The sequence below is a fragment of the Rhipicephalus microplus genome, unplaced genomic scaffold, assembly GCF_043290135.1.
Source record: "Rhipicephalus microplus isolate Deutch F79 unplaced genomic scaffold, USDA_Rmic scaffold_219, whole genome shotgun sequence".
Classification (NCBI taxonomy): Eukaryota; Metazoa; Arthropoda; class Arachnida; order Ixodida; family Ixodidae; genus Rhipicephalus; species Rhipicephalus microplus.
The window spans coordinates 220,001-232,500 of NW_027464790.1; the positions used below are offsets into that span (position 1 = coordinate 220,001).

General features: G+C 62.1%; 1 non-coding gene across 1 annotated transcript; it reads left to right on the forward strand.

Moving 5' to 3' along the window:
- The first annotated feature begins 9,556 nt into the window (after positions 1–9,556).
- Positions 9,557–11,371, forward strand: LOC142792439 (small subunit ribosomal RNA). Its single transcript, XR_012890927.1, has one exon. It is a non-coding gene; the product is annotated as a small subunit ribosomal RNA (ribosomal RNA).
- The last annotated feature ends 1,129 nt before the right edge of the window (positions 11,372–12,500 follow it).

The window sequence follows — 12,500 nt, forward strand, 5'->3', positions numbered from 1 at the left end:
GCCCACTCACTCGATCGCCATGTCTGTTTGCCACAGTTTTCCCGGTGGTGCCGCACCCGGGCTCGCCCCGGCTGACGCAGTTTTCGCGCCGCCCCGGCTGACGCGGTTTCGTGCCGCCCCGGCAGACGCGGTTTTCGCGCCGCCCCGGCTGACGCGGTTTCGTGCCGCCCCGGCAGACGCAGTTCGGACTTAGCACTTTTCGGCTGTGCCTGGCTGGCGGCCCACTCACTCGATCGCCATGTCTGTTTGCCACAGTTTTCCCGGTGGTGCCGCACCCGGGCTCGCCCCGGCTGACGCAGTTTTCGCGCCGCCCCGGCTGACGCGGTTTCGTGCCGCCCCGGCAGACGCGGTTTTCGCGCCGCCCCGGCTGACGCGGTTTCGTGCCGCCCCGGCAGACGCAGTTCGGACTTAGCACTTTTCGGCTGTGCCTGGCTGGCGGCCCACTCACTCAATCGCCATGTCTGTTTGCCACAGTTTTCCCGGTGGTGCCGCACCCGGGCTCGCCCCGGCTGACGCAGTTTTCGCGCCGCCCCGGCTGACGCGGTTTCGTGCCGCCCCGGCAGACGCGGTTTTCGCGCCGCCCCGGCTGACGCGGTTTCGTGCCGCCCCGGCAGACGCAGTTCGGACTTAGCACTTTTCGGCTGTGCCTGGCTGGCGGCCCACTCACTCGATCGCCATGTCTGTTTGCCACAGTTTTCCCGGTGGTGCCGCACCCGGGCTCGCCCCGGCAGACGCGTTTTTTTTTTTCTTTCGCCCCGGCTGACGCAGTTTTCGCGCCGCCCCGGCTGACGCGGTTTCGTGCCGCCCCGGCAGACGCGGTTTTTTGCGCCGCCCCGGCTGACGCGGTTTTTGCCGCCCCGGCTGACGCAGTTCGGACTTAGCACTTTTCGGCTGTGCCTGGCTGGCGGCCCACTCACTCGATCGCCATGTCTGTTTGCCACAGTTTTCCCGGTGGTGCCGCACCCGGGCTCGCCCCGGCTGACGCAGTTTTCGCGCCGCCCCGGCTGACGCGGTTTCGTGCCGCCCCGGCAGACGCGGTTTTCGCGCCGCCCCGGCTGACGCGGTTTCGTGCCGCCCCGGCAGACGCAGTTCGGACTTAGCACTTTTCGGCTGTGCCTGGCTGGCGGCCCACTCACTCGATCGCCATGTCTGTTTGCCACAGTTTTCCCGGTGGTGCCGCACCCGGGCTCGCCCCGGCTGACGCAGTTTTCGCGCCGCCCCGGCTGACGCGGTTTCGTGCCGCCCCGGCAGACGCGGTTTTCGCGCCGCCCCGGCTGACGCGGTTTCGTGCCGCCCCGGCAGACGCAGTTCGGACTTAGCACTTTTCGGCTGTGCCTGGCTGGCGGCCCACTCACTCGATCGCCATGTCTGTTTGCCACAGTTTTCCCGGTGGTGCCGCACCCGGGCTCGCCCCGGCAGACGCGTTTTTTTTTTTCTTTCGCCCCGGCTGACGCAGTTTTCGCGCCGCCCCGGCTGACGCGGTTTCGTGCCGCCCCGGCAGACGCGGTTTTTTTGCGCCGCCCCGGCTGACGCGGTTTTTGCCGCCCCGGCTGACGCAGTTCGGACTTGGCACTTTTTGGCTGAGCCTGGCTGGTGGCCCACTCACTCGATCGCCATGTCTGTTAGCCACAGTTTTCCCGGTGGTGCCGCACCCGGGCTCGCCCCGGCTGACGCAGTTTTCGCGCCGCCCCGGCAGACGCGGTTTTCGCGCCGCCCCGGCTGACGCGGTTTTTGCCGCCCCGGCTGACGCAGTTCGGACTTGGCACTTTTTGGGCTGAGCCTGGCTGGCGGCCCACTCACTCGATCGCCATGTCTGTTTGCCACAGTCTTCCCGGTGGTGCCGCACCCGGGCTCGCCCCGGCAGACGCGTTTTTTTTTTCTTTCGCCCCGGCAGACGTGGTTCCCCCCCCCCCCCTTTTCGCTCGCCCCGGCTGACGAGGTTTTCGCGCCGCCCCGGCTGACGCAGTTTTCGCGCCGCCCCGGCTGACGCGGTTTCGTGCCGCCCCGGCTGACGCGGTTTTCGCGCCGCCCCGGCTGACGCGGTTTTTGCGTCGCCCCGGCTGACACGGTTCGGACTTTGCACTTTTCGGCTGTGCCTGGCTGGCGGCCCACTCACTCGATCGCCATGTCTGTTTGCCACAGTTTTCCCGGTGGTGCCGCACCCGGGCTCGCCCCGGCTGACGCAGTTTTCGCGCCGCCCCGGCTGACGCGGTTTCGTGCCGCCCCGGCAGACGCGGTTTTCGCGCCGCCCCGGCTGACGCGGTTTCGTGCCGCCCCGGCAGACGCAGTTCGGACTTAGCACTTTTCGGCTGTGCCTGGCTGGCGGCCCACTCACTCGATCGCCATGTCTGTTTGCCACAGTTTTCCCGGTGGTGCCGCACCCGGGCTCGCCCCGGCTGACGCAGTTTTCGCGCCGCCCCGGCTGACGCGGTTTCGTGCCGCCCCGGCAGACGCGGTTTTCGCGCCGCCCCGGCTGACGCGGTTTCGTGCCGCCCCGGCAGACGCAGTTCGGACTTAGCACTTTTCGGCTGTGCCTGGCTGGCGGCCCACTCACTCGATCGCCATGTCTGTTTGCCACAGTTTTCCCGGTGGTGCCGCACCCGGGCTCGCCCCGGCAGACGCGTTTTTTTTTTTCTTTCGCCCCGGCTGACGCAGTTTTCGCGCCGCCCCGGCTGACGCGGTTTCGTGCCGCCCCGGCAGACGCGGTTTTTTGCGCCGCCCCGGCTGACGCGGTTTTTGCCGCCCCGGCTGACGCAGTTCGGACTTAGCACTTTTCGGCTGTGCCTGGCTGGCGGCCCACTCACTCGATCGCCATGTCTGTTTGCCACAGTTTTCCCGGTGGTGCCGCACCCGGGCTCGCCCCGGCTGACGCAGTTTTCGCGCCGCCCCGGCTGACGCGGTTTCGTGCCGCCCCGGCAGACGCGGTTTTCGCGCCGCCCCGGCTGACGCGGTTTCGTGCCGCCCCGGCAGACGCAGTTCGGACTTAGCACTTTTCGGCTGTGCCTGGCTGGCGGCCCACTCACTCGATCGCCATGTCTGTTTGCCACAGTTTTCCCGGTGGTGCCGCACCCGGGCTCGCCCCGGCTGACGCAGTTTTCGCGCCGCCCCGGCTGACGCGGTTTCGTGCCGCCCCGGCAGACGCGGTTTTCGCGCCGCCCCGGCTGACGCGGTTTCGTGCCGCCCCGGCAGACGCAGTTCGGACTTAGCACTTTTCGGCTGTGCCTGGCTGGCGGCCCACTCACTCGATCGCCATGTCTGTTTGCCACAGTTTTCCCGGTGGTGCCGCACCCGGGCTCGCCCCGGCAGACGCAGTTTTCGCGCCGCCCCGGCAGACGCGGTTTTCGCGCCGCCCCGGCTGACGCGGTTTTTGCCGCCCCGGCTGACGCAGTTCGGACTTGGCACTTTTTGGGCTGAGCCTGGCTGGCGGCCCACTCACTCGATCGCCATGTCTGTTTGCCACAGTCTTCCCGGTGGTGCCGCACCCGGGCTCGCCCCGGCAGACGCGTTTTTTTTTCTTTCGCCCCGGCAGACGTGGTTCCCCCCCCCCCCTTTTCGCTCGCCCCGGCTGACGAGGTTTTCGCGCCGCCCCGGCTGACGCAGTTTTCGCGCCGCCCCGGCTGACGCGGTTTCGTGCCGCCCCGGCTGACGCGGTTTTCGCGCCGCCCCGGCTGACGCGGTTTTTGCGTCGCCCCGGCTGACACGGTTCGGACTTTGCACTTTTCGGCTGTGCCTGGCTGGCGGCCCACTCACTCGATCGCCATGTCTGTTTGCCACAGTTTTCCCGGTGGTGCCGCACCCGGGCTTGCCCCGGCAGACGCGTTTTTTTTTTTTCTTTTCGCCCCGGCTGACGCAGTTTTCGCCCCGCCCCGGCTGACGCGGTTTCGTGCCGCCCCGGCAGACGCGGTTTTTTGCGCCGCCCCGGCTGACGCGGTTTTTGCCGCCCCGGCTGACGCAGTTCGGACTTTGCACTTTTTGGCTGAGCCTGGCTGGCGGCCCACTCACTCGATCGCCATGTCTGTTTGCCACAGTTTTCCCGGTGGTGCCGCACCCGGGCTCGCCCCGGCAGACGCGTTTTTTTTTTTCCTTCGCCCCGGCAGACGTGGTTCCCCCCCCCCCTCCGTCTTTCTTTTTGTTTTTTTTTTTTCGCCGCGGCTGAAGTGGATTTTTCGGTGCCTCGACGCCCCGGTAGTCGCGGTTTTTCCGTTTCCGCACGGCCCCGGCTGACGCTGCTCGGTCACAGTCGCCTTTTGTGAGGATTGCAGACTTCTTGAGCGCGGGTGTTTTTTTTTTGTTGTTGTTGTTGTTTTATTACGCATTCGCTCCAGCAGACGCTGTTTAGACTTTTTGTTTCCTCTTTTATCCTGCGACGAGGTGACGAGGTTTATTCGGTGCCCCGCCGCCCCGGCTGAAGTGATTTTTCCTGTCCCGTGCCGCCCCGGCTGACGCGGTTGGGACTTCGCGTTTGTTCGGCCGCCACGGGTTTTGGCGCACTCGCTCGGTTGCTTGTTGTTGCCACTTGTTGCGAACCCAGGTTTCTTGAGCGAGCGCGGGCGTTTTTTCTTCCTTTCTTTCTTTGTTCTATGTGTTAGCGAATCGGCCTTTAATATCACACGAGGACTCACAACCAACAATTTTCAGTTTGAAGTGTAAAAAATCTGCAGGTGTTGACGTAACTGACTTGCCCCGTACCCTTGAGTACATCCATGAAGTTCTCGTAGTACTACTAAATCGCATTATTCCAAGTGGAGAAATTCCCATAAACTTGCAAACCTCTACACGAAAATCGGTGCGCGTGATAAAGTTGAAAATTATCGTCCGATATCAAATGTGCCTTCTATAACACAAATTCTAGGAAAAAAAAAAAAAACACTTGTTCGCCGTTCTCTGCGCCGTGACTGGCAGCACTCCGGCGAAGCGAAACGGGGTCGATTCGAGCACGATATCGGCGTCTTTCGACGTGCTCGCCGGCGACCGTCGCACGAGTACGTCGCACGAGCGCGTCTGCCGGGGCGCCGTTTGCGAAGCCGACGCAAAAGTGGGAACCGCCGCTCGGATGATCGCCGCTTTCGGCAGAGTGAGTGTTGGCACTCCGGGGAAGCGAAACAGCGTGAATGCGCCCACGAAATCGGCGTATTTTGAAGTGCCCGCCGGCGACCGTCGCACGAGTACGGTAAACCGCGTCAGCCGGGGCGTAGTTCGGGACGCCGACGAAAAAGTGGGAAGCGCAACTCGGATCTTCGCCGTTTTTGCAGGAGTGAGTGGCGGCCCTCCTGCGAGACCAAGAAGCATCGATTCGTGCACGAATTCGGCGCCTTTCGACGTGATCGCCGGCGACCGTCGCTCGAGTAGGGCAAACCGCGTCTGCCGGGGCGGGCTTCGGGACGCCGATGCGAAAGTGGGAAACGCTGCTCGGATGTTCGCCGTTTTTGGCCGAGTGAGTGCTGGCACTCGGGCGAAGCCAAACGGGGCCGATTACGGCACGATATCGGCGTCTTTCGACGTGCCCGGCGGCGACCGTCGCACGAGTACGGTAAACCGCGTCAGCCCGGGCGGAGTTCGGGACGCCGATGCGAAAGTGGAGAACGCCGCTCGGATCTTCGCCGTTTTTGGAGGAGTGAGTGGCGGCACTCCGGAGAAGCCAAGGAGCGCCAATTAGCGCACGATATCGGCGTCTTTCGACGCGCTCGCCGGCGACCGTCGAACGAGTAGGGCAAACCGCGTCTGCCGGGGCGGGGTTTACGACGCCGACGCAAAAGTGGGAACCGCCGCTCGGATGTTGGCCGTTTTTGGCAGAGTGAGTGCTGGCACACCGGCGACGCGAAAGAGCGCGAAAGCGCCCACGAAAGTGGCGTATTTGGACGTGCTTGACGGCGACCGCTGCAGGAGTACGAAAAACCACGTCAGCCGGGGCGAGCGACCCACGGCGGTCTGGGTGCTTATCGCTGCTATTATAGGGGCACCCCGGCAGACGCAGAAAAAAAAAATTTTTTTTCGACCTTCTTTTTTGCTGGTCGAGCTCGGGTAACCCAGGTCGCAATGGGAGCCGCGCACGAAAGCGGCGTCGCGAGACGCGTTCGCGGTCGCTAGTCGCACGAGCTCGGCAACCGCGTCAGCCGGCGCGGAGTTCGGGATGCCGACGGCTAAGTGGGTACCGCTGCTCGGATGTTCGCCGTTTTTGGCCGAGTGAGTGCTGGCACTCCGGCGAAGCGAAACGGGGCCGATTCGGGCACGATATCGGCGTATTTCGACGTGCTCGCCGGCGACCGTCGCACGAGTACGGCAAAGCGCGTCTGCCGGGGCGAGGTTTGCGATGCCGACGAAAAAGTGGGAAGCGCCGCTCGGATCTTCGCCGTTTTTGCAGGAGTGAGTGGCGGCCCTCCTGCGAGACCAAGAAGCATCGACTCGCGCACGATATCGGTGTCTTTCGACGTGCCCGCCGGCCACCGCCGCACGAGTACGGCAAACCGCGTATGCCGGGGCGGGGTTGGCGACGCCGACGCAAAAGTGGGAACCGCCACTAGGATGTTCGCCGTTTTTGGCAGAGTGAGTGCTGGCACACCGGCGACGCGAAAGAGCGCGAAAGCGCCCACGAAAGTGGCGTATTTGGACGTGCTTGACGGCGACCGCTGCAGGAGTACGAAAAACCACGTCAGCCGGGGCGAGCGACCCACGGCGGTCTGGGTGCTTATCGCTGCTATTATAGGGGCACCCCGGCAGACGCAGAAAAAAAAAATTTTTTTTCGACCTTCTTTTTTGCTGGTCGAGCTCGGGTAACCCAGGTCGCAATGGGAGCCGCGCACGAAAGCGGCGTCGCGAGACGCGTTCGCGGTCGCTAGTCGCACGAGCTCGGCAACCGCGTCAGCCGGCGCGGAGTTCGGGATGCCGACGGCTAAGTGGGTACCGCTGCTCGGATGTTCGCCGTTTTTGGCCGAGTGAGTGCTGGCACTCCGGCGAAGCGAAACGGGGCCGATTCGGGCACGATATCGGCGTATTTCGACGTGCTCGCCGGCGACCGTCGCACGAGTACGGCAAAGCGCGTCTGCCGGGGCGAGGTTTGCGATGCCGACGAAAAAGTGGGAAGCGCCGCTCGGATCTTCGCCGTTTTTGCAGGAGTGAGTGGCGGCCCTCCTGCGAGACCAAGAAGCATCGACTCGCGCACGATATCGGTGTCTTTCGACGTGCCCGCCGGCCACCGCCGCACGAGTACGGCAAACCGCGTATGCCGGGGCGGGGTTGGCGACGCCGACGCAAAAGTGGGAACCGCCACTAGGATGTTCGCCGTTTTTGGCAGAGTGAGTGCTGGCACTCCGGCGAAGCGAAAGAGCGCGAATGCGCCCACGAAAGTGGCGTGTTTGGACGTGCTTGACGACGACCACCGCAGGAAAACGAAAAACCACGTCAGCCGGGGCGAGCGACCCATGGCGGTCTGGGTGCTTATCGCTGCTATTATAGGGGCACCCCGGCAGACGCAAAAAAAAAAAAAATTTTTTTTCGACATTCTTTCTTGCTCGTCGACCTCGGGTGACCCAGGTCGCAGTGGGAGCCGCGCACGAAAGCGGCGTCGCGAGACGGCTTCGCGGTCGCTAGTCGCACGAGCTCGGCAACCGCGTCTGCCGGGGCGGAGTTCGGGACGCCGACGGCTAAGTGGGAACCGCCGCTCGGATGTTCGCCGTTTGTGGCCGAGTGAGTGCTGGCACTCCGGCGAAGCCAAACGGGGCCGATTCCGGCACGATATCGGCGTCTTTCTACGTGCTCGCCGGCGACCGTCGCACGAGTACGGCAAAGTGCGTCTGCCGGGGCGGGGTTTGCGACGCGTACGCAATAGTGAGAACCGTCGCTCGGATGTTCGTCGTCTTTCGCCGAGCCAGTGCTGGCACTCCGGCGAAGCCGAACGGAGCCGATTCGGGCACGATATCGGCGTCTTTCCACGTGCTCGCCGGCGACCGTCGCACGAGTACGGTAAACCGCGTCAGCCGGGGCGGAGTTCGGGACGCCGATGCGAAAGTGGGAAGCGCCGCTCGGATCTTCGCCGTTTTTGGAGGAGTCAGTGGCGGCACTCCGGTGAAGCCAAGGTGCGCCAATTCGCGCACGATATCGGCGTCTTTCGACGTGCCCGCCGGCCACCGTCGCACGAGTACGGCAAACCTCGTCTGCCGGGGCGGGGTTTGCGACGCCGACGCAAAAGTGGGAACCGCCGCTCGGATGTTCGCCGTTTTTGGCAGAGTGAGTGCTGGCACTCCGGCGAAGCGAAAGAGCGTGAATGCGCCCACGAAAGTAGCGTATTTGGACGTGCTTGACGGCGACCGCCGCAGGAGTACGAAAAACCACGTCAGCCGGGGCGAGCGACCCACGGCGGTCTGGGTGCTTATCGCTGCTATTATAGGGGCACCCCGGCAGACGCAGAAAGAAAAAAAAAAAAAATGGGGACATGGCGTGCGTCACCGTGCGGCTTCGCAGCGTTGCCGAAGTCGCCGAGCCCTTCGACTGAGCCGAACGGCGGACAGGGAACGTTGGTCGGCCGTTCTAACCTGTCGGTGCCACGCCGAGACGTCGTTAAGGAAAACCGCGTCGTGGGCCTCTACGACGCCGTCGAGTCGTTGTACGTTTGGTGTCCAGCGTGTCGGCGGCGAGTAGCGGACACGTCGTTCACGACTTCGGTCTTTCGCAGTCGACGCGAACTTGCGGAGAGTCGTGGTGCCTCACGTTTTCGGCAGAAACCGCGGCGGAATTTTCCCGTGCGTGCGCGCACGACCTCGGTGCTGTGCCGTCAGCGTAGTGTTGCACAAACTCGTGGCCTACCCAAGGTGCGGTACGTTTGCGGCCGTATCCTCGGTGGGAATTTCGTGAGTAGGGTCGCAAATTCTACGACCTCGGCGGGTTTGAGAGCGACGTAGACTTGTGGCACGCTCAACGTGCCACACGTTTCGGGGCACACCCGCGGTGAAATTTTCTCGAGTACGCTCGTATTAGTGCCCAAGGAGGTCTGGGTACTTATCGCTGCTATTATGTGGGGGTTCTCGTGAGCGGCGTACGCGAAAGCGACCGGGTGTCTGATATGCGGCGGGCTTCGGCCTCGTCAAGCGTGTCCTCGGGTCTGCTCCAGGGGAATCCACGGCATTCGTCTGCAGCCTCATCCGCTTGATGCGTTAGGGGCTGGTTGTCGGACGGTGCCGTTTTACCACGATATCGAGGTGTGTTCCGTGTCGTCCTCGGGCGATTCAGATGCGAAAGCGCCGAAGACGCGGGCGTGACCCGTCGTCTGGCGGCTTTGCAGTCTCGGCTCCGTTGCTAGTTCCGGCCGGTCCACCGACAGTGCAGCGGGCTTGGGCAACCCGCACGGCGCGACCGAGTCGATGCAACGAAAAAGAGCGAGCATGAACGTGCTTCTTGCCGCACGGCTCCCACTCGTCTTTCGGGAAGGTTGTGCCGTAGCGAGCTCGAACGCCGTCATCTCGGAGTGCAAAATAAGCGTGTTGGGGCGCCTGAAGGTGGCCTCCGCCGCACACAGACTGCGTCCGGCCCGCCGAAGGCGAGGACGGACGCGCAGTCGAACGATTACCTGGTTGATCCTGCCAGTAATCATATGCTTGTCTCAAAGATTAAGCCATGCATGTCTAAGTACATGCCGAAATAAGGCGAAACCGCGAATGGCTCATTAAATCAGTTATGGTTCCTTAGATCGTTTCTTCCTACTTGGATAACTGTGGCAATTCTAGAGCTAATACATGCAGTGAGCCTGGAGCCCTTTGGGTAACGGGTGCTTTTATTAGACCAAGATCGATCGGGTTTCGGCCCGTATTGTGTGGTGACTCTGGATAACTTTGTGCTGATCGCATGGCCACGAGCCGGCGACGTTTCTTTCAAGTGTCTGCCTTATCAACTTTCGATGGTAGGTTACTTGCTTACCATGGTTGTTACGGGTAACGGAGAATCAGGGTTCGATTCCGGAGAGGGAGCCTGAGAAACGGCTACCACATCCAAGGAAGGCAGCAGGCGCGCAAATTACCCACTCCCGGCACGGGGAGGTAGTGACGAAAAATAACAATACGGGACTCTTTTGAGGCCCCGTAATTGAAATGAGTACACTCTAAATCCTTTAACGAGGATCAATTGGAGGGCAAGTCTGGTGCCAGCAGCCGCGGTAATTCCAGCTCCAATAGCGTATACTAAAGCTGCTGCGGTTAAAAAGCTCGTAGTTGGATCTCAGTTCCAGACGAGTAGTGCATCTACCCGATGCGACGGCTCGGACTGAACATCATGCCGGTTCTTTCTTGGTGCACTTCATTGTGTGCCTCGAGATGGCCGGTGCTTTTACTTTGAAAAAATTAGAGTGCTCAACGCAGGCGAGTCGCCTGAATAAACTTGCATGGAATAATAGAACAAGACCTCGTTTCTGTTCTGTTGGTTTTTGGAATACGAGGTAATGATTAAGAGGGACGGACGGGGGCATTCGTATTGCGGCGCTAGAGGTGAAATTCTTGGACCGTCGCAAGACGAACTACTGCGAAAGCATTTGCCAAGAATGTTTTCATTGATCAAGAACGAAAGTCAGAGGTTCGAAGGCGATCAGATACCGCCCTAGTTCTGACCATAAACGATGCCAACCAGCGATCCGCCTGAGTTACTCAAATGACTCGGCGGGCAGCTTCCGGGAAACCAAAGTATTTGGGTTCCGGGGGAAGTATGGTTGCAAAGCTGAAACTTAAAGGAATTGACGGAAGGGCACCACCAGGAGTGGAGCCTGCGGCTTAATTTGACTCAACACGGGAAAACTTACCCGGCCCGGACACTGGGAGGATTGACAGATTGAGAGCTCTTTCTTGATTCGGTGGATGGTGGTGCATGGCCGTTCTTAGTTGGTGGAGCGATTTGTCTGGTTAATTCCGATAACGAACGAGACTCTAGCCTATTAAATAGGTGCGGGGTTCCCAGCACCTTACAACCTTCTTAGAGGGACAAGCGGCTCCTAGCCGCACGAAACAGAGCAATAACAGGTCTGTGATGCCCTTAGATGTCCGGGGCCGCACGCGCGCTACACTGAAGGAAGCAGCGTGTCTTTATCCCTGTCTGAAAAGACTGGGTAACCCGTGGAACTTCTTTCGTGATTGGGATAGGGGCTTGCAATTGTTCCCCTTGAACGAGGAATTCCCAGTAAGCGCGAGTCATAAGCTCGCGTTGATTACGTCCCTGCCCTTTGTACACACCGCCCGTCGCTACTACCGATTGAATGATTTAGTGAGGTCTTCGGACCGATGTCCGGCGCGGCCTTTCGGTTGCGCCGGTCTGTTGGAAAGATGACCAAACTTGATCATTTAGAGGAAGTAAAAGTCGTAACAAGGTTTCCGTAGGTGAACCTGCGGAAGGATCATTAACGGATTGTGAAGGGTGAGTGCCTCAGCTGCGTCTGCGCCCGACACTTTCTGCCGCTGACCCCGTTTGGACGCGGGGTCGGCTTTTCCCCACGGGGCTGCCTGAATGTGGAGCGGCACCCCGTGACAAATTGTTGCGCCCAGCGGACGCCAACACCGCGACCTTGGACGGTCGGCCAGGTGGCGGACGCGGGTACAAACGGCGCAACGCACTCATAGGTCGGCTTTCGACCCGCCACTGCACCGTGGCTCGAAGCGCTCGAAATGCGCGACCCGACCGCTGCGGGACCGCCTAGTACTGTAAACAGGAGCGGCGGAGCGCGAACGGCGAGTCGTGGTTACGTCGGTAGAAGGCGAGGCTGCGCGTTCCCGAAACGCCAGCCGAGTGCCCTCCCGACCGTTCGAGCGTGCAAGAACGAGACCCGACAATCGCGCGGCGACTGCCAAGTACGAGAGGAACGGCACAAGCGTCGGCGGTCGGTCAAGGAACTGGCGATGTGACGGGTCCGCTGTGCACCAGTGCATACCGTCCCGCCGTCCGCGGCAAGCGCCTCCGCGTCCTCGGGTGACGGAGGCTGCCGGTCGGTTCTTGCAGGCGAGGGATCTCGCTGGCACCGGTTCGCGTTGACGCGCGGCCGGTCATGGCACGGCGATGCGACGGCCGAGGTGCGCAGTACTCGATGGAGGAACCGCACGCTCCGATGACCGTCCCGCCCTCCGCGGCGTATGCGTACCGACCGTAATGGTTGCAGCAGCGCCGGCCGGCTTTTGAATTCGCCACACGAAACACGGTGCGAGATCGCGGTTAGGGGAGCGTCGACGTTGCCAGGCGTTTTGCTTGCTGCCGAGGGAAAGGCGGCACGGCCACGTCGCGCTCGTCGCGATTAGCGGGTCTGCGCGCTTTGGGAAGGTGCCGCAACGACTTGCCGAAAGAGGAAGCACGGAAGAACGAGGGACTTGGACGTCCCGACAATTGAACGCACTTGCGGCCAGGCCCTTGCTGGCTTCGTTCTTCCGCCTCGAGTAGGCTCGTACGCGGCTCCGGCGCCGAAAGTGGTCCTTGGCACCGACTTCGGTGGACGTGGGAAGTGCCGCGCAAGTACGGCGCGCCTGGCTCCACCTGTTGGCTAA